The sequence below is a fragment of the Canis lupus genome, chromosome X (assembly GCF_011100685.1).
Source record: "Canis lupus familiaris isolate Mischka breed German Shepherd chromosome X, alternate assembly UU_Cfam_GSD_1.0, whole genome shotgun sequence".
Lineage (NCBI taxonomy): Eukaryota > Metazoa > Chordata > Mammalia > Carnivora > Canidae > Canis > Canis lupus.
Window position 1 is genome coordinate 14,201,855 of NC_049260.1, and position 23,193 is coordinate 14,225,047.

The following is a 23,193-nucleotide window of genomic DNA, read 5'->3' on the forward strand; positions in this document are numbered from 1 at the left end:
TGCCCTTCTCCTCTCTCTCCCTGTCTAAAAAAAAAGTATATTCATTAGAAAAAAAATTTCCTTTTCTTCAGTGGTGTTATGGGTTGAACAGTGGCCCTCTGGAAGACAACTTGAAGTCTTAACCCTCAGTACCTCGGAAAGCAACCTGATTTGGAGAGTCATTGCAGATAGAATTGGCAATGGCAAGATGAGGCCATACTACAGTCAGGTGGACTCTAATCCAATATGACCAGGGTCCGTACAAGAAGAGGAAAATCTGGGCATAGGCGGAGGGAAGGCAGCCATATGAAGGTGGGGGCAGAAGCTGGAATTGTGTTGCCACAAGCCAAGGAACACATGGAGCTACCAGAACCTGATAGAGGCAAGGGAAGGCCCTCCAAGCCACCCAGTTTGTGGTACTTGGTGACTGCAGCCCAAACCAATGAGTGCAATTGGCTTTAACCTTTTCCTTGGCTTACTTGCCTCCTGCTTCCATTTCCAATACCCCCAAACATCAGAGGTTCAGAGGCTAAGAGTAAGAATCCCAGAGAGCAAGCTTGACGTATAAAAGCATAAGTAGCATGAGAGGGGGAAATATAATGTCCACCTTCCTGATGCCAAATTTAGCTGAAACAAGACCAATGTGTCTTCCTGGTAAAATTCCCCAGGGCCTGAAGCCACACCCCTGCAGGTCACACTGATTGCACAACCAGAACCAAGAGTTCCAAGCAACCAGTCTCTCCTTCTGTTCCTAATAGGCCCTGACCAAGCCAGCTCAGCATTTTAAGGGAGGGCACGATTGTGCAGGGCTTAGCAGCCCAGCCTTACATCTGAGGCCCAGAAGCCAGAGGGGGAAGGGAAACCAGGAGGCCAGAAGTTGGGGTCCAGGGCTCCTGTTTTCTCTCACACTGTCCACAGGGCCACTGCTGTGTAGAGAAAAGATTAAAACTAAGATCGTTGCACTTGGGGGGTTAACTATTACAAATCTTTTAAGCAATCCAACTGGACCTCATAATTGTGTGGCAAAGGCTGCAAAATGTAAAGTGGGGAGTCTTGGCTCAAATGAGAGCTCTCTCTGAATAACAATTTATTTTAATTTGAGATTTCTCATACTGTCCATATGGCGGGTCTTCATGGGAAAGCAACTGTCTCACAGTTGATGGGGACATCTGAAGTATGCTTTTTTGGCATTCAGGGGGATTTTTTCTTTCATTTAAATCAGTGCCTTGGTTGAAGGGAGTTTGAAAACATTTCCCTAATGTTTCCAGCTTTTTCACTCCTGGAAATTTATCATCAATCCTTGGAAGTTACAAACTGAAACCCATTTCCCAACCAAATTACTGCTCTTTTAGGCCAACACCAGTTTGTAATTGTGGAGTTCTGTGGGCATTCCTTTGAAAATGGAAAATCCTATTTGCAGGCATTTTTTTTTAAGACAACAACCCAGAAAGCATGTGGAGAATGTTACAACCTGAAGCAGGACGGTCTTGCCAAGTATCCCAGGCTCATTGTGGAGTGACTCCTAGAATAATGGATAATCTATTTCTGGGAGGCACATGAGATTTTCAGCCAGCTCCAGGTCAGACTTTGGTGCCCCCACAGATATGGTGGTAGTTTTTACCCCTATAGGGCTTTCCAACCACATGTAGGTTCCAGGGGTGTGATGTGCAAAAGGGAGCATGTTTGTTCTCTCTTTTCAACTCTTTCCTCCGAGGTGCCTCATCAGCTGCTCCTCTGAGGGAGGGAGAGAAGGGATGTCAGAAGCTCAACTTCACCCACAGGTGCAGCTCTGCAGGGAGAAGGGGAACTGCGTGAGGCATCCTGAGGTCACTACACATGCTGATAAAACAGCCAGATCTTTCTATAGAAACCTCACTATGCAAACGTCACACCCTCAGAGAGACTTCCTCTGACTGAAGCCTCAAAAATAGCATCCCTGCCACCCTCAGTCTCCTAAACCTGCTCTGCGTCTTCTCCACAGCACTGTACATACCTCTTCAGCTCTGTGTTCAGTGACTTTGTGTTTGTGGCTTAAAATAATCTGTGCCCAGAGTATTTACATCATGGAAAGTGGCAAATGCTATCTATCTGGGCTCTCCCCCATCCCGAAAGCCAGCGATTAACCCCTTATTGGCACAGCACTACTTCTCACTATCTGGTATTACTTTCTATATGTGGTTTTTACAGTCTATAAGCTACACGTACGTGTGTTTCTGTACAGCATGCGTAGATAATACACTATCTTCTATCATTAGTTTCTTAATGACTTATCCTGCTCTCCACCAGAATGTCAGGCCCCAGGCCCCCAGTTTGGTTCACTACTTCATCATACCTAGAACAGTACCCAGACCTAGAAGATGCTCCATAAGCATTTGTTGAATGGATAGAGGGTGCCTGAAATCTTCAGAGGCTCCCTTTATCGTCCTGTTCTAGCATTAACTCCTCTGTAGGTTTCCCAATCCCCCTCCATTTTGCTTCCACCCTCTTCCCCGTGTCTTCCTGCCTCTTATCACCGTCTTTTTACCATCACCCTCATACCAGTGGAAAAAAAATCCACCAACCTTATTTACTAGTGATTCCTGATTTCCTGTTTAGGCAGCTCCTCTGGGCATCTGAGACCCTTCCTCTAAACCTCTCCCTTTCACATCGTCCCCACAAAAGCATTTCCTATGTGTTTAGCCAAGGTTAGGGAATTAAAAGGTGCCCAGAACAAGTATATTTATTCAAGACCTTCTCTTCTTCTCAGTCACTTATAATCTAGTTGAGTGGTTAAGACTAGCCTTGGCTTGAGAAATTATGAGCAAGTAAGACAATTATTCAACTAACTGCTAAATTGGGGGAGTAGAAACCATAAAATCTCACACCAGAGAGAGAAGCAGTGGGTCTTGAGCCCGTCCTAACTGAGAGGTAGGGTTTAATTAGATCAGGGTTCTAACCTCAGGATGCTTGACAGTGTGGGTGGACACTTCTTTGTCATGGCGACTGTCCTGTGCGCTGTACAATCTCAGCTGCAGCCCTGGCCTCCACCCTACTAGATGCCAGTAGTACCCCCTCCCTAACTATCACAATAAAAAATATCCCTGAGCATTGCTAAGTGTCCGTCCCCAGGGGGTGGGCAAAATCACCCCCAGTTGGGAACCAATGTGCTAGATGGAAGAGAAAGAGGACCTCAGAACTTAGAGCAATGAGAAAGGAACTTGCTCACTTAACTCAGAATCCTGACTTGATCCACAAATGCATCCAGTCACAAACCTGACCTCTTTTGGCACATTCATCGGCTTTTCATGCACTCTTTATACATGTTCTCTTAAACCTATACGCTGCAGCGTATTTGGATTGAACTACTGATGTGGTTTCCAAATGTTTTTGTAGTGGAACCCTTTGTTCCAACAAAACCTTAGCCAGAAACACAAAACAAATACTAAGGACATAAGCAGCATGGTTTTTATTGACATTTGAATCAAGAACCATCCCCTCCCCACATGCACCCCAGCCCCGTCCAATGGCCCAAGAGCACAACAATTCCCGGGGTGTTTCACTATACCATGGACATGCTGAAGGCAAAGGTGACATGGAACCTTACAATAATAGCTATAATGTTGTGATATAAACCAGGGAGCAATGGGTTAGAAGTGGCAAAATCTGAGACTTCTTACTAACTGCAACATTTTCCTGGCTGATGTCATTTGACCTCTCTGAACTTGTGATTCTTCATCATAATCTCTAAGGCCCCTTTCAGCTTCAGAGTGTTATGAATACATAAGCACAACTGTGTCACATAATCCGTGAGCCCAGAATAATGATGCTGGTGGATATGGAGAAGCTGATTATATATAACGTCCCCCTAAATTCCCTTTTGGAGTGAAGGGGGAACGAGAAAGTGAACCTGACCTCTAAAATCCTCTCTGAATAGCACTTTGGCCCCTGCTTGATTTATTCATGCTTGAAATTCACTAGTGCTCAGTCTGGCTGGCCTTTATTCAAAAGATCATGCTAAATGGGGTCACGACTGGAGGTGCGAATGGGTATTTTTAAAAATTAAGAATGAAAGTGACAAATCTGGGACACTTGCTGCCAAGTCCATAAAGTTTAGAATAAGACATTAAAAAAATGCAATGCAATAGGTTCTGTAATGGACAAGCATGTGCCCAGAATGAAAGTCTAAACACTGCAATAACAAGAGACATGAGTTCCAGAGCCTGGAATCATCTCTTTCCTACCTCAGTGGTATCACTAGCCTGCTCTCAGGATGAGAGTCTCATACAGAGCTAGAGAACATTCCCATCCCCCACCCTGGACCGACTTTATGGCTTTCCCGAGTACAGGGCACACGATGGGTGGGAATTTGTGCCTTTACTTTCTGTTTTTGCTCCTTCTTTGTAAAATAATTGAAACCTCCCTGCAACCATCCAATACCGCAGAGAAATAGCACAAAACCGCAGCTACCAAACAATGATGCCGAAATCCACAGCTATGTGTCTATCAAAATATGATACTGTGTTTACAGATTCCCGATTTGGAGGAGTCATCCTGCTCCTCTATTTCAAACATAAATGAGATGTTATGCTAGTCACAGATAAATGATGATTTTTAATTGGAATGGAAAAATGTTTTTCAAATATCCAGTAACCTGATTCTTAGAACATGACAGACATATGAACTACTTTGGTGGTTGAAAAAAATCATAGCTGTGTGTGTGTGTGTGTGTGTGTGTGTGTGTGTGTGTGTGTTGGAGGAGACGTCTCTGGTCAGTGAAGACAATTCAAAGTAATCCACAGCTATTCCGTATTTAACTGGCAGGGGAAATGAAAGGTTCATCTCATGGAGTTGCTCTTTCCAGGAACAATTTCTCTTTGTACTAGGAACTGCTGCAACTAAGGATATTATTGCTAATTCTTCACATTTTTATTCATTCATTTTGAAGAAATAATATAGACATAGTGAAAAATAATTCAAACAATGCAGCTTATACACAGTGAAAATTAAATCAACCTCCCAGCTTAGTCTCTTAGTCCCTCTATTACCCGTTTCTTAGTCTAAAGAGATTTATTCCATGTAGTATACACACATGCATGGTCATATACTAACATGTGTATGTTGTAGACATATGTTGCTTTAGGTATGTCATTATATATATATATACATATATATATATATATACATGTACATAGATCCATATAAAAGCTCCACTGTTACATAAATGGGAACATAGCTACACTCCCTGCACATTGCCCCCCCTTCTCCTTAACAATATGTGATGGATTAAAAATGCTTACAAATTATTTGCCATTCTTCCCATTGAGAGTTGGAGGTTAAAAAAAAAAAAAAGAGAGAGTTGGAGGTTTTCCCTCTCCCATTGAATCTGAGCCTGCACGTGACTTGCTGTGACCAATAAAATGTGGTAGAAATGATTGTAACTTCCAAGGCCGGCTCTTAGGAGCTTTGCAGCTTCTACCTTCATACACTTGGAACACTCCCTTCTGGACCCCAGATGCCATGCTATAAGAATCCCAAGCCCTATAAAGAGGATATCTGAGGTGCTCTGGACGATAATCCTAACCAGTAGCAGTAGCTAACTATGCGAGCCAGTCATTCTGGATGTTCCAGCCTCGGGTGACACCACACCGAGCAGAAGAACAGCCTAGCTGATCCCAGTCAACCCTCAGAATCATGAGAAATAATGAATGGTGGCTGTTTTAAGCCACTAAGTTTTGGGGCGATTATCCCATTTCAGTAGAGTACATAAATCTAAATGTATAAAGTAGACATATAAATATATAGCTATATAAATACAGAAAAATATATAAACTGTATGGCTAACATATATATTCATGTGCTTACTATCTAACAAGCATTGTTCTAAATGCCTTCTATTTTTTCAGATTTATTTATTTATTTATTTATTTATTTATTTATTCATTCATTCATTCATTCATAAGAGACACAGAGAAAGAGGCAGAGAAACAAGCAGGCTCCCCATAGGGAGCCCGATGTGGGACCTGATCCTGGAACTTCAGGATCACGCCTTGAGCTGAAGGCAGATGCCCAACTGCTGAGCCACCCAGGCGTCCCTCTAAGTGACTTCTATATGTTAGCTCATTTAGTTCCCACTAACCCTAATATTTTTAAAGATTTTTTTAAAGTAATCTCTACAACTCAACATGGGGCTAGAACTGAGATCAAGAATCCATGCTCAAAAAAAAAAAAAAAGAGGAGTCACGTGCTCCACTGACTGAGCCACCGAAGCGCCCCCCACCCCAAGTATTTTTTATAGAGGTATACTATCCCCATTTTACAGATAGAGAACTGAACCTTAGAGAAATTACATGACTTGCCCAGTACCACAAGTGAGTAACCAACACGACTGGGATTTGAACTCAGGTCTTCCACCTCAGATACTTTGATTTTAAGCACTATCCTAGACCACTTCAGTGGCTACTTTATTTAACTAGTCCTCAAATGATGGACATTCCAGTCATATCTAATCTTTTGCTTGTGAAAATAAGATTACCATGTCCCTCTTTATACTTTTATACATGTGTGCAAGAAGAAACCATTCTTTTTAATTTTTTTAACTAGTGTAATGATTATTTTTATTTATTGAGGTACAATTGACATACAATATTATATTCGTTTCAGGTGTACAACACAGTGATCTGACATTTGTATTCATTGTGAAGTGGTCACCACAGTAAGTCTAGTTACCATCTGTCACTCACAAAGTTAATACAACACTATTGACTGTATTCCCCATGCTATACATTAAAGCCCCATGACTTCTTCATTTTATAGCTGAAAGTCTGTACTTCTTATTCCTTTTCTTTTTTTAAATTTTTATTTATTTATGATAGTCACAGAGAGAGAGAGAGAGAGAGGCAGAGACACAGGCAGATGGAGAAGCAGGCTCCATGCACCGGGGGCCCGATGTGGGATTCGATCCCGGGTCTCCAGGATCGCGCCCTGGGCCAAAGGCGGGCGCCAAACCGCTGTGCCACCCAGGGATCCCTTCTTATTCCTTTTCATCCATTTCACCCCCACCCCCACTTCACCCCGCCTATTTCACTTCCCTTCTGGCAACCATCAATCTATTCTCTGTACCTGTGAGTCTGGGTTTTGTTTTGTTTTGCTTTTTAGATTCCACAGATAAGTAAAATCATTTATGCATGTGTGAAAAAGAAACCATTCTTTTTAATCAACTGAGAGGATGACTAGACTCAGTTTATTTTGCTGCATAAGTGTCAAAAGAAATATGTTGGGTACAGAATATCGGGTGCATCCACTCCAGTCAGAATAGAGTTCCAATCCATCTGGCCCTTGGCAGTTGATGCCAAACACCTTATCAGGAAACATGAGGGAAAAAAAAAAAAAGGAAACATGAGGACCTGGAGACCCCAGAGAGAATATTTATCTTGTTTTCATCTGGGCCCCAAGTGGAGCAAGTAACTTTCTTCAGTGTATATATTGTTCCATAATGTATATTTTTCAATTAGCAATAATCGAGCCTCGGATAAACCTCATTGGCTACGATACTGCCACTGCGCAAAGCTCATAATGTATATTTTTACAGGAATTCTCAGACATCTGAAAAGGGTATTTGGAAAGTAACCTATGACCTCCGGTCCATACAATGAGTCTGCTGCCACAATCACTGCCAGTTCTGAGGACCCAATGACCAAATGTATGAGGCACATGTGTACATGTGTACATTCCACAGCTGCATACTTCCTTGGACCTCACTCCAATAACAAGTACGTTTGGAAAGGGGGTGGATGGACATAGCCTCTTTTCACAACTGCTTGGATGGCTCCACTACCCCTGACGTCAGACTTCTAGCTCTCCCAAGCCAGAAGCTGAATGAAAGTCACCTGCTGCCACTTCACCCTACCTTCTGAGTAGCCAGGAGAGCCACAGGACCAGCCCCTGCTAGCGGTGGGGAAGGGACTAGTAAAGAAAGGTTTTGGTATAATGAAATCTGCTTCTACTCATTAAAATATGAAAATGAATTAATACCACAAAAGCTCAAAATGATCATGAGAAAAAAAATGATCATGACATAGTTGCCTAATTATCATATTTAAAAGATACTCACTTAAGAGCCCCTCTTCTACTCCTGCATATGGATTCCTTCCCTAGGAACTCAAAGCCTTGGGAAGAAAACAGTAATACAGCTCACCTCTGTCGCCAGGATAACTAATGGGGCTTTAGAGTAACTTGTTCAATGCCTTCATTGCACAGAGAAGTAAACTGAATTCCAGAGAGCAGTGATTTGCTGAAGGTACTCATGGTTGACACATCGGTCAGCTCTTACCAAAATAATGTGTGCAACAAACTACTGCAAAGCTCAGTGCTTTAAAACATTCCCTCAAAACAAAAACAAAAACAAAAACAAAAACAAAAACAAAACAAAACAAAACAAAAAAAGCAACATTCCTTCTTCCCCGGCTAGGGATTGACTGATTTGGGCTGTACGGAGTTCCAAGCTGCAGGTTGAATTCAGGCCTTCTCCACTGTCTCTCATCCCTCAGACCAGGGGGCTGGCCAGAGTGTTCTTCTAATGGACAACGTAAGGCACACAGAACAAGCCTACTGATGGAAGCATACTTCAAGCCCCTGCCTGCAATCTATCTGCTAATGGCTCACGCCTCAAAGCCAGTCATGAGGCCAAGTCCAACACTGATGGGACCGGGATATATTCTCTGCTTCTAGTGAAGAACTACAAACACACATGACAAAGGGCATGGGTACATGGAGGAGTGGAGAATTAGGACTATGAAGAAATCTACTACAGTTGGCAAGTAACTGAGTGAGAATTAGAACCAGGGCCCTTGACTCCCTGCTCATTTCCACCATAGTGTTTGCAAGCACTTTTTATTATTATTATTATTATTATTATTATTATTATTATTACTTATTATTTTTATTTTTTGCAAGCACTTTTTGTTTATCTCTCTCAGCAGCTGTTTTTTCAAGCTCATGAAGGGTTTGTAAAGTTCCAAAAGGAACTGAAGGCAGGCAGTGAGGAAAGGAGATTGTAGTGATGGTGGCAGCAGTTGTGGTGATGCCTGGGGGGACCAGCGAAGGTGTCCAATATCTACTCCCTAGTTTAGGGCACATTCTCCACTTTACCCTGTAGGGTGAAGCCAATGTAACTGCTGGTCAGATCCTTCTCCATCTTCTCATGGCAAGTGGCCAACTGCGTATCCATTTCTGGAGGTAGTTCAGTATTGTGCACAGCAAACTGAGCTCCCTAACACTGAGCTTATATTCTGTGCAGATGATATGGGCTCCAGAACCAGACAGAGCTGAGTGGGAGCCTCAGAGCCACCAGGACCCAAATGCATGACCTAAGGCCAATCACTTTGTCTCTCTGAGCCTCAGGTTCCTTCCATACATCATCTTCCATGCTCTTTCCTCTTTTAGCTCGATGTAGACAAGCTCGGTGACTTTGAAAGTCATTCTAAGGAGACATAAAGGGGCTTGCATTCCTGAAACCCTGCTTGGAATATCCAATTTTTGCTTCACATCATATGTGAGCTATAACACCCATTTGACTTTGCTTGATACAAGCTAGCATTACCTTAACTAATGCGCTTATTCTTTTCCCCATTGTACTGATGAGGAAACTATGGCTTAAAGAGATTAAGTTGCTTGCCCAGCAACACATAACTATTAAGTGGTGGCTCTTAATTATGCATCCAGTCTGACTCCAGAGTCCCTGGTCTTAAACACCACACTGTTCTGATGCTCATTAATGATAGTGTCAATCTTACAGGGTGGTTGTGTGGATTAAATGAACTAATGGTCATCAAGTCCCTGGCACAATGCCTGCCATATAGAAGCACATAGTAAACACAAGATGCTGATGTAGGATGATGTTCCCATGTAATATGTAATATGACATGATGTGTCCCCTGAGGTCTAGAATTGGGGGGGGGGTGAGGACAAGTAGCCTCAGAAAAATTTCTGATGCCTTTCTGTGTTGAGAGTATTTTAGATGATACCAACAGCCCTAAGAAATTTGCCAAGTGCTTCTTTCTCATACATGATTTCATTTTATTTTCACAGGCAACCTATGAGATGTGGAGGGTAGGTCACGTTGCCCCAAACCATGAATGCAGATTAGGCATGGTTAGGGTCAGAGCCTAGAATAGGACCAGTGTCTCCCATTTCCCTCACAGTTTCTTAGTCCTAAAAGGACTTGAAACAGGGAACTAGACCAGGGTGAGCCAATCTTGTTATGGCCTAGATCCACCTGTCTGATAGAAATATTATGCAAGCCACAAACGTAACTGTAAATTTCCTAGTGCTTTATTTTTAAAAGGTGGGGAGTAACTGGGTGAAATTAATATAACAATACACTGTAGGATGCCTGGGTGATGCAATCAGTTAAGTGTCCAACTCTTGGTTTCAGCTCAGGTCGTGATCTCAGGGTTGTAAGATCAAGCTAGGCTTTGCACTCAGTGAGAAGTCTGCTTAAGGCTTTCTCTCCCTCTGCCCCTCCCCCTCAAAAACAAATAAATAAATATTGAAAAAAAACAAACAATACACTTATTTGGAGTGCCTGGCTGGCTCAGTCACTGAAGCATGTGACTCTTGATCTTGGGATGGTGAGTTCGAGCCCCACGTTGGGCTAGAGATTACTTTAAAGCAAGCAAACAAAAAACAATATACTTTATTCAACCTATTTCAGTTTCAACATGCAATTAATGTTAAGATATTAATGAGATCTTTTATTTTTTTCTATAAAGTCTTCAATGGGTATCCCTGGGTGGCACAGCAGTTTGGCGCCTGCCTTTGGCCCAGGGAGTGATCCTGGAGACCCGGGATCGAATCCCACGTCGGGCTCCCGGTGCATGGAGCCTGCTTCTCCCTCTGCCTGTGTCTCTGCCTCTCTCTCTCTCTGTGTGTGTGACTATCATAAATAAATTAAAAATTAAAAAAAAATAAAGTCTTCATCTGGGTATGTATTTTACAGTTATAGCACATCTCAATTTAGACTGGCCACATTTCAAGTGCTCAATAAGCTACCATGGCTAGTGCTATAGGTTTAGAATTAATTCCTTCCCTGAAGTTGTCTTATGGTAAAGCCCTAGAAAGCCTCCTAAGGAAAATTGTAAAATTTAGTCTTTACTCATCAAAAGTCTAATTATATGCCTTTAAATAGGAAATACTGTCTGAAACAGAAGCAGTCTGTTTTAGAAGATTACAGACTTGCTTAAGTTTTGAAGATCAGAAATATATTCAGCATTAAGGAACCTCGTGTATGAGGTGGTCTCCGTATTGAATAAGACTATTTGCAGAACTCACAATGGAGAATGATGGCAGGGCAGGATGACCTTCATAAATATCAGCTTAGGTGATTTTAATGAATAATACAAATGAGAGAAACAGAGAAATGTGTGAGAAGCTGAACCATATAGGGCTTTTGATCTTTTTTAAAATTAACAATTTATTAGAGAGAATGAGCAAGAGTAGAGGCAGAGGGAGAGGGACAAGCAGACCCCTCACTCACTGGGGAGCCCAATGTGGGGCTTGATCTCAGGACCCTGAGATCATGACCTGAGCCGAAGGCAGATGCTTAACTGACTGAGCCACCTAGGTGCCCCTAGGGCTTTTATTCTTTAATTATTTAGTGTTTTTCCACATTCTCTCTACCTACTATTTCTTAGCCACTTTTGGAAACACACAATTACACACAGGTTTCCTACATGCCAATAATGGCAAGGAGTGATCATTGGGTTTTTTTGGATGCAATGAGGCACCTGACGAGGGGTGCCATTATGGAACTCTGCTTCTCACATTTTCATTTTAAGTATTGGCTAGAATTAGTAGCTAAAACAGTCGTGGTTTACTGTGTTTATATGCGTATCAAGAAAACAAAAGACCCAGTTTCAAGGTCCTTTTAGGCTACCTGACTTACAATGGTTTTTATCAGAGTCATAGCACCTAAACTCTCCCAAAGCCTGACCTGGTAATCTTAGAATATGGTTTTACCACAATGCCTCACTTATCCAGCATTGCTGAAGATGAAGTTTTCCATATATACAAATTATCCAGATAATTGAAGTGTGCCAATAAATTCCAGCATATACAAGAATTTTTGAGGGAAGTCTTTCTAAAATATGGCCTGCATTCCCCCCACACACACTTTCTTAAACAGACTATTCAGAACATATTTAATTCTTGCTTCATGACTTAGGGTCATTGTTTACACCTACTGGGGTATGCACATTTAGAAATTACTGAGTCGGGGATCCCTGGGTGGCTCAGCAGTTTAGCACCTGCCTTCGGCCCAGGGCATGATCCTGGAGACCCGGGATCAAGTCCCACATCGGGCTCCCTGCATGGAGCCTGCTTCTCCCTCTGCCTGTGTCTCTGCCTCTCTCTCTCTCTCTCTGTCTCTCTCTGTGTCTCTCAATAAATAAATAAAATCTTTTAAAAAAAGAAATTACTGAGTCATATGGTGTTGTTAGCACATATAATTATTTCAGTCTGATGATATTTTATTTACATAAGCATTTTGAAAGCATTTTCATGTGTCCAGTCACCTCATTATGTAAGTGCATCCCATTTTACAGATAAGTAAACTGAGCCTTAGAGAAGTGAAAAGACTTGTCCATCAAGTCTCTAGCTATTAGATTTCTATATAGCTCTAGATAAAGATGTATTAACTTTGGTACTCCTTTCTTTTTTGCTTCCCATAGCTTAGACTCCTGCTTTTTGCTAACTCATGAATATTTATTGTTCCCAAGTTCCTGATTCATTTTGTACCTAATTATCTGAGAAAAGGTTTGAGGATCTGTCCTCCCTCTCTAGAATCACGTGACAGGTTTTTGCCACTTGGAACATTTTCACACACTCCAAAGTCTGGCATTCTGTTCTAAACAGCTGAGGCTGTGAAATGTCTGATCATTGGCAGGAGACACTAAACTCTCTCTCCTCCCAGAAGACTCTTTAGGCCTGAATGACATAATCCATGTAAAAAGCTTGACCAAAGAGAGGGAAATACCTGACAGGTGGCAAATAAATGTGTACAGAGCTGGGGGGGGCCTGTACCCCACACTCAATGCCTCAGGTAACCACAGTGTAATGACAAACCCACAGGAGATAAGTCCTACTGCCTGTTGGCCACTGAGCTGCACAATAAACTGCGTCAGGAGTAACCATAGGCTAGAGTAAGCATCAAACTCACATCTTTAAGTGCCAAATTTCCCTCACTGGGTACTACTGATTAGAGGAATGAGGAAGAAGGTGCATTTCAGCACATCTAAGGTGCCAGTAATTTTAAGATATACTATTACTTCATGTACCATCGAGAAACAAAAACATCCCCAGCTACACTATGACATAATACTTCCTGAGCACTTAAACAATTTGTATTTTATGTTTATTGAATGACCCATTTTAACTTCATTGATGTGAATTTTTTAATGTACTATTCTAGAACACAGTAAAAAGCAGAGCCTGAGACCTCTGAATCAATTTTCAACTTGAAATCAAAGATACCCAGGACGCCTGGGTGGCTCAGTGGTAGAGCATCTGCCTCTGGCTCAGGCTGTGATCCTAGGGTCCTGGGATTGAGTCCCACTTCGGGCTCCTCGTAAGGAGCCTGCTTTTCCCTCTGCTTATGTCTCTGACTCTTTGTGTCTCTCATGAATAAATAAATAAAATTCTAAAACAAAAAGAAATCAAAGATACCTATGCCTTTCCACAGAATATCATCCTCTGTGTCATGAAAAGAGTTGTTGACACAGCCTGACATAAAAGTGGGCTCCACTATCACGTCTAGGGCTTTCTTCCAAACTGTTGATGCTCATTCTACAATTTTAGACACTTGTGTGCTTTCTAATTTGTACTTGGAGGAAGCACAGAAGGCTTTCAGTCTAAGTCTGCATGAAAGGCAGACAGTGCCCGTTGCTCGACTGACAACAATGATGGGCACCACCGAAATATATCTGGATATCAGAGGTGCTAAAATGTGAAGAAAGTTATCTCCTAGAACTGATGAATGAGCAAGTCTGGCCTATGTAGATCTCTATAGACTTGCTGTCAAAATCTCAGAGTAATTGGGGGGGGGTGCCTTTTAAAAATAGTAAGTAGGTATAATTGGACATGTCTTCATGAGGTCTACATAGTTTTTTATTTTGTTTTGACTTCGTTGAAAGCTTGTGGACACAAGCATGAGAAACAGGCTTTCTCTTGAGAGGAATGAGAAACATGGTTAAAACTTAGCAGTTTTTCCCTAAATTGCTAAGTAATACCCCCAGCCTGTAATACACAGCTGACCCCTGAACAACAACACAGGTTTCAATTGCACGGCTCAGCTTATACGTAGATAAATAAATAAATACAGGCCAGTACTGTAAATACAGGCCAGTACTGTAAATGTATTTCAATAATAAATACAGGCCAGTACTGTAAATGTATTTTCTCTTCCTTATGATTTTATTAATTACATTTTCTCTTCTTTTGCTGACTTTACTGTGAGAACACAGTCTATGATACATATTACATACTTATAAAACACGTGTTTTTTTTTTTTTACTGTTTATGGTTATTGGCAAAGTTTTTGGTCAATAGTATGTTATTAGTACTTAAATTTTTAGGTAATCAAAAGTTGTATGTCGATTTTCAACCCCACAGACCCTTGCCCTTGTGTTGCTCAAGGGTCAACTCCACATCACACAACATTTCAGTCTAATTTTATTCTGGTCAATAAATATTGCTCTCCCATTTTGCAAGGATTTGGCAACATTCATCATTTCTGAGATATGGTGAAAGAAGGGATTGATATTTTAAATAGCCTGTTTAAAAAAAATAGTCTGTGCATTTTTACAAAATGTCTTCTAAGAACTCAAACTTTGATATCTTGATATAAGGTTATGGTAACAATGAAAGGTTCAGAGGTGAAGGCTCTAGATACACAGGAAAATTTTTTTCAGTCGAAATTCCATAAAAATGTATGTCACTTACCCTGTCACTGTGTGCCTGACACCCAGCTTTAGCTAAGAACAAACCATTTTCAAGTCTCAGGAGCCAGGCGCCCAATAAATCTCCCATTTAATTTTGATTTGTCATTAAACTTTAACATTATCAGGTTTCTCTCATGGACATACATGCTTCATCTTCTGAAAGGAAGAAATCAGAAGCCTGAGATGGGTAAGAGAGGGCACAAGGAAATGAAAGGATCAAATGGAAACCAAGAATGTGCTCCCTTCCTACTAAAAACAGGAGCCTGTTTTAGTGGGCTGTCAAATTGAACTGCTGATTTAAAGGGATACGTAGCACTGGAAGGCAAACTCAGAACAGATTTTTCCAGAGCACACATGGTTAATCTTCACCTAGGGATGGAAACTGGGGCAAGGGAGACAGAGGCAGCCGCCTGGCCTTTGAAGTGCTGCAGAGGCCAGTCCATTACAGTCAGAAGCAAACACCCCTTCCTTCAGGTGCCGATTGGAGTTTATTAGCTGTGATTTTTATGAGATACTGAAAGAAGCTGAAATACTGCTGTGTAGCCACAGAAATGTCAAGTGTGAGAGCCAAGAGTCATTACCAGTTGTTGAGAAGTTGACAATGGGGGCTTCCTGAAAGATCCCTGCAGTCTGTGTAGAACCGTAACACAGAAGCCATTTTGCCTCTACAAATGGAAAGGCTTTGCTTTTAGAAGTCATGAATTATATTTTTCGAGATATTGCACATTATCCCTCCCTAGTGAGTCCATGGCCCCCAAAGTACTTTCAGGACCTCATGGGGAGAAGGTGACATTTAAAGAGGTTAGTTTTCTAGAGGCAGCTTTTGTGCCCACTGTGGAAAGAAGGAAGTGAGAGTTTCATGACAAAGACATTTAATTAAAAAAAAAAAAGAAGTTTAATTTTGTCCCATAGGCTTTAGACTGAATTTCTAACAAGGGAGAAACCATTTATGGTCTTGGAAGGTCTATAGCACATGAACTGATTTTTCATCTACTGCCTTTTCTCAACAAGGGCATTCATGTTACAGGTGACATGACAAAGTAGGTCACTGTTAAGCAGTATCAGGAATGGCCGGAGCATGGTACACAATGATTGGACCATGCCCATCGTCTCTAACACAAACCTTGAATTCACTTCCTTAGGAGAGGAAGGTATGGCCCCTGGAAGAAAACAGATCCAGATGTGAATGTTGTCTCTACTTCATACTGGATAAAATATGATGACAGATTTTCATATGCTATAGGGCCCTATCAGTTAGCCATTGCTGCATAACAAACCACACACAAACTCAAGGGTTTAAGACAACAAGAATTTATTATCACTCAGCCATCCACAGATTGACTGGGATTTGCCTTATTAGGTGGGCCAGCTTTGGGCTGGGGAGATCTGCTTCTCACTGCAGGTCTATGAGTTGCCTGAGGTGGTTCTGCCCCATGTGCCCAGCACCCCCCTTTAACCAGCTGGCCAGCCAAGGTGCATTCTCCCCAGCTCAGGGAAGAGGAGCAAGAGAAAACATGGAAACCTGTGAGGCCTACTAAGGCCCAGGCTCAGAACCCATTCATACCACTCCTGCTGACAGCCCATTGGTCAAAGCAAGGCCCATGGTTAAGCCCAAAGTTAAGGAGCCTTTAGAAGAACCGAAAAGTCACATGACAAAAGCTGTAACTACAAAGGAAAGGTGAAAAACTGGGGCCAAGATAGGAACCTACCCTAAAGGCCAACTCTCTATTTATTAGTTTTCTTTTTCAAAATTATCACAGCTGTTTTTACTCATTTATATTTCACATAAAATTTAAAATAATTAAATTATCAGTAATGTCCCATGGGAATTTTGATTGGGATTGTGTTAAAGTTACCAATTAATTTGGGTAGAACTAATATTTTTTTAGTATTAAGTCTTCTGTCCAAGAACATAGTATGTCTGTATAATTCAGTCAGGTCTTATTTTATATCCCACGGTAAAAATCGTGTATTATTTCAAATAAGTCCTCTACACTTCTGAATGAGAGTATTTCCAGGCATTGACCAGTATGACCTTAAGTTCCCTTCTGGCCACAGAGTATTAGTTCCTGGCCACTGATATTTTTGTATTACCAACACAAAGTATTTAAAACTCATTCCCTCTCATGACCATTCTAGATGATGAACTTCAGGTCTATTCTCTTTGAAATATACACAAACAGGGATCCCTGGGTGGCGCAGCGGTTTGGCGCCTGCCTTTGGCCCAGGGCGTGATCCTGGAGACCCGGGATCGAATCCCACATCAGGCTCCCGGTGCATGGAGCCTGCTTCTCCCTCTGCCTGTGTTGCTGCCTCTCTCTCTCTCTCTCTGTGATTATCATGAATAAATAAATAAATAAAATCTAAAAAAAAAAAAAAAAGAAATATACACAAACAAATAAGCCTTTCTTTTTTTTTTTTTAATTTTTTATTTTATTTTATTTTTTTTGCCTTTCTTTATTCAACTGACAACTACCCATTTCAGAAGAACCAAATATCATCCATTTTAAAAACAAAGAAAATATGAAGACATAATTTGATCTTAACATCTTATTTGCAGAGCATCTTGGAGTTTACAAAGCACTTTCCATATGGCATCTAATTTGGTCCCCATTATAACCCTATAAAGGAAGCAGAGTGGATAAACACTATCCTGATTTTTCAAGCAAAGACAAAGAGACCCAGAGAAATTAAATGACCTGGCCTGGGTCTCAAGGCCAATGATAAAGAATTCAACATTTGGCTTATAGTTCTCTACTCTCTCTTCCTTTTCTCCTAGGCTTTACTGAGTTCCTCTTTGTCCTTGATCCTTGGCGCTCAACCCTTCCACTCTGAGGACAAATCTAGAACAGAACCGAACCCCCACAGCAGACCCAAATTTTCAGTTTACACATAGAATTTTTGGCTCTGGAACAATTCTTACTCCATGTTTGAAAAGGAGGCAATGGAGTCTGGAAGAAATAACTCAGACTTTGGAGCTAGAAAGATTTGTTTTCAACTCCCCAGTCCAGCCACTATTGAGTAGCTTTGAGGCCTTGGGCAAGTTGCACAAGCATTTGAGCCTCAGTTTCTTCATTTTTAAAAAGGGATGAAAATACTTACTTTGCAAAAATATGGTAAGAAATAGAGCTTATGTAAATCGAGTACCCAACATGCAGGAGGTAGTCAGCAAATGCTGAAGATGCAGCATAGTAATTGGATCCAAATACACACGGGTATCACTAAGGAATCTCAGCAGCAGGTTTTTTTTCTTTAATAAGAGATTTACACCTTATAAGCCCTAATAAAAGAAATCTGGACTCTTTCAGATAGTGTGGATAGGAAAATGGATTTGAAATAAGATATATCAACCAGGATTCTACCAAAAGTTTGCTACCTTTTCCAAATTCAGTTGACTTAGGTCCAAAATTTCCAAATAAAATATCCATATTCATATTACAGATGTTACCATGTAATAACAAAATGGTCTAACAATTTTCTCAAATAGTTGAATGTCTTCGACAATGTGATTTGTTCCATGGAGACTAACAGTACACATGGGTACAATCATGCCACCATAAGTGGAGGTTTGGGTAGGAGCAGTCAAGGGGGTTTCATTGCACTTTGCCTCGAGCCACCTAGAAAGTATGCCACTGCAAAACCTGTTTCTTAAATGCACATACCCCTCCCCACCCCGTCTCCACCAGACCTTCCCAGAGAAAACCAGACCGGCAGTTTAACTGGCTGCCAAGCAGATAAAACATTCACAAGAATGATGAGTTTCTGGTTGTCACAGCTGGCCAGACATTTATGCATCATGCTGGCATTCCTTATATCTAAATCAGCACTGTCCAAAAAAATACCATACAGGCCACATAGATAATTTAGAGTTTTCTAGTTAACCACATTGTAAGAGGTAAAAAGGAACAGGTAAAAATCACCTTAATAATGTAACCTATTGGGAAGCCCAGGTGGCTCGGCGGTTCAGCGCCGCCCTTGGCCCAGGGCCTGATCCTGGAGACCCAGGTTCGAGTCCCGCGTCGGGCTCCCTGCGTGGAGCCTGCTTCTCCCTCTGCCTGTGTCTCTGCCTGTGTGTGTGTGTGTGTGTGTGTGTGTGTGTGTGTGTCTCATGAATAAATAAATTTTAAAAATCTTTTTAAAAAATGAAAAGAAAAAAGCTTGAATTATCTTTAAAATAATAATAATAATGTAACTTATTTAACCCAATATATCTAACATATCATTTCAACATGAAATCAATACTTATAAGTTATTAATCAGATAGATATCCTACATTATTTTTTCATACTAAGTCCGTGCAATCCAGTGTGTGTTTTGTTCTCACGGCGTATCTCAGTTTGGACTAATCACATTTCAAGTGCTCAAAGCCACCTATGGCTGCTGCATTTGACACAATACCAACTGAATTGACCACTTCTATATGGAACAAGGTAACACATAGCATTCCTCCAGTCTCCTGGCATGAAAATTCTATACCAAGGTAGATAGAGGTACAGAACTTCAGCAAGTTCTTTGGCACACAGAACTACTATCTTTTTGTTAATTTGAAAAGGAGGGGAGGGGGATCGAGCCTTCTCAAATTGCAAATGTGTCATTCAACATATTTTAGGGTTTTTCATGCACGCAATGGATTTTCCTCCAATTGGAAAATTTTGAAAAAAAAATTCAGGGGACAGAACAAGTGTAACATATCTACATATTTTCAACCTACTTAGGGGCTTTCATATGTCTGAAAAATCCCAACTATTTCCATGACAACAGACATTATAATGACATCTACTTCTTGACAGGAAGTGAATTTATAAACCCTGGATTTATTATCTATGTATCATTTTTTAGAAATGCATCAGAATAAGACAGACATACCATACTTTTATGAAATAATTCACATAGTTGGCTGTCAGTAGAATCGGGAACGTTGTAAAATACAGTGCTTTATATTCATAACACTATCGTCTCACTAACTGTTCCTCACACACAGTTGGATTCTGACAAATGAATAGCAGATATCTGTCACAAATCACATGCCATTTCTCACCTTTGCATTTTAGTGGTTTCACTGAATTACTTGTGTTTGGGGGCAGGCAACATAAATTGCACAGAATTAAAACAGTCAGGAAAACACCCTGATCAGATAGCCACCTGCAGGGCTACCATGTACAGTTGCAGAGGTTGTTTACCACAAAGGTGAATACTTGATTGAAGGGGCAAAAAGGGTCTGAAATCCAACTCTGATCTGCACACCAAGCCATGCACCCTGATACAGGCTGCTCTGTCTGGAGCAAGGCATGCCTTTTTCTAAATCACAGAGACAGCATATGGGCTAGGAGCAGTTTTGGCCACCCACCCCCTTAGTGGCCTGTCTGGTAAATATCAGAGGTAAGTCACTGAAGTGAGAAAAATCCAGGTCACTTCTTGCAAAAAGAAACAAAAGAAAATGCTTTCCACATATTTTGAGACATAAATAAGGAACTGGTTCGAATGAAGGCAAAAGCAGCATTAAAATAATCCAAAAGCTTTAAGATGGACCAAATCCCCATAAAGCAGAACTCCATTCTATAACATCTTTGCATCCGTGTTCACACAGACTGACGTGGACACAGCCTGTATTGGGAGCTCTGTCAGGAGGGAGGCCCCATAGGGCCTTTCTGACTGTTGTCCCTTCCCCAAAACGCTAGCTCCCAGAATCTTGTCGGTATGGTTCACTTCAAAATGCACATAGTAGGGGCTCAGTAAACATTCATCCACCAATTCGGCAACCAACAAGGTTCTTACTTTCTTCTGAAATGGTTTACGCTATTCACAGACAGCCCTAAGTGTTCATGTTGTAAGATTTTTAAGGTGTGATAATCGTATTGTTGTTATTTTTTTAACAGAATCCTCATCTCTTAGGGATACATACTGAAACACTTATTATTTGTAGATGAAGTGATGTGATGTCTTGGATTGCTTCAAAATACTTCAGCGGGGGGCTGGCTGGGGACAGAGGTGAAGCAAGATATGCCATGAGTTGAAAATTGCTGAAGCAATTTGGGATTTCTGATCTCTATCAGGCATTCCTTTGATACTCTCATTCAATTAATCACCAAATGTCTTCTCCAGCGATATCCTCCCTACTACCTCCTGATTGGTGCCTCCTAGTCCCTACTTTGGGATCTTCTCCTGGACTTCACAGCAATCCCCCTAACCAGCCCCACACCTTATGAAGAACATTTCCAGAAATACCTTGTTACTCAGGGCTTTTGGTAGGCAATTCACTAGTGACAGCCCCTGCCAACCCCAACTATTATCTTGTGGCTGGAGGCACAGCCTCCCAGCTGATACCTGATGGTTAAACCATATCCCCTGGGTACCTGGGATCCCTCCCAGTCTCAAGTCAGGTGCAGGAGCGGCCCCAGTGGCCAGCCCTTTGGTTACACACTAGTGACTTCTCTGAGGGTTGATATTTCTTGATGAAGCAACAGTCTTAGACTGTCTTATAGGGTAACAAGGATTTATCCTACCTAGTATGGAATTTCTATTCAAAAATATTTATATTGTACACATTTAAGTAGACTAAATTCAAGATACATTCATTTAATTGCAAATAATAATAGAATGAATTTTGAATTTATTTTGTATAGATTTTGATCAAAAGATTCACTCCAAAATTTCAAAAAATACACACAAAACATGAAATCCTAATGCTTCAGTCTTTCCAAAACTTACTCTAAAATGTATTGCCTAGGAATGCCTCACTGGCTCAGTCGGTAGGAGTGCACAAACTCTTGACCTTGGGGTTGTGAGTTTGAGCCCCATGTTGGGTATAGAGATACTCAAAAAATAAAATTTTTTAAAAAGCAAAATTTATTGTCTATCCCCATTGAAGATGTAAGTACCAGGTGGTGGCTAAAATATAAGAATTATCTTACTCTCCTTTATATTTTATGACTTTTCCCCTCAAGGGAAAAAAATCAGGGAAATCTATACATTAAGGGTGAGCCAACAACATTCTGATTGAAAAACATGAGTAAAGCAACGAGATCTTGAAAAAACATTTAAAGTGAGCTTTGAATGAATTCTTAAAGTGCTAAAGGCTTGAAGGAAGCAGAACAAAGTATCACTTTGTGATCTGATAATGAGGGGGATTATAATTAGAAACAAAAACGATGGTAGGTATACAATCTTAGAATTCAGAAGGGGAGAAATAAAATGATTATCATATAGAATTGCTGAAAAGCAAGAGCAAAAGAACAGGCAAATAGTGTTTCCTAAATATTTGTTTCCTGAGGAAATGTGCTGGAAGGTAGAGACAGGCTGACAGACTATTCAGATGTTCAATAAATGTGGGAAAGATAGCTGTTGATTGCTTTATATTGCCAATCGTGTTTAATAGGGCTTTATAATGTGATCTCAGTGAGGTCATTTTCAACTGAGTTGGAAAACGCTAATGCCAATCAGAATACTAAAAGATAAGTAAGGACCTGCTGGCCTGTTGGGAGAGATTATGACTGAATTTGATGCTGAGAAGCATATTTAAGTCCATGGGGAAAGTCAGACACAACAGAGAAAATTTTCTAAGAGAAAGACATCAAGGAATTGTCCATATTTTAATTCCTCCACAGTACTGAAGTGTCAATAATGTAGCTCCTTCACTTGTCTCATTTGCTGGGATGACTTTAAGTGGATTGGGAGAGAAGCTAGGGATTGCGGAAATGCCAAATTCTTGACCAGGAAGCTATATTTCTATCAGATTACATTAGATTCCAACTAGAAATTTCTCAACCTTTGGTTTTTGATCAGAAGTCAGCAAACTTTCCGTAAAGGGTTAGTGTGCTAGATAGAATAATGGCCCACAAAAATGTCCACATCCTAATTCTCAGAACCTATGAATATGTTACCCTACATGGTAGAAAAGACTTTGAAGATGCGATTAAATTAAGGATCTTTGGTGTGTGTGTGTGGTGGGGGAGGTTGGAGGGGTATCCTGGACTATCTGATTAGGCCTAATCTAATCACATGGATCCTTAAAATCAGAAAAGTTTTCCTAGCAGTGGTCAGATGGAGATGTGACTATGGAAGAAAGGCACACAGAGATGCAACATTGCTGGCTTTGAGGACAGAGGAAGGAGCCAGGAGCCAAGGAATGCAGGCAGCCTCTAGAAGCTGGAAGAGGCAAGGAAATGGATTTTCCCTTAGAGGTGTCAGAAGAGAATATCAACCCTGCCAATTCCTTGATTTTGGCCCGGTGTGAGACCCTGTC

General features: G+C 41.0%; 1 protein-coding gene and 1 pseudogene across 8 annotated transcripts in view; both read right to left on the reverse strand.

Annotated features, from left to right (window-relative positions):
- RAI2 (retinoic acid induced 2) overlaps nt 1-23,193 on the reverse strand; it is a 388,924-nt gene that overhangs the window by 243,806 nt on the left and 121,925 nt on the right. The gene's annotated exons all lie outside the window — the stretch shown is intronic.
- Nucleotides 7,404-7,526, reverse strand: LOC119868690 (annotated as a pseudogene).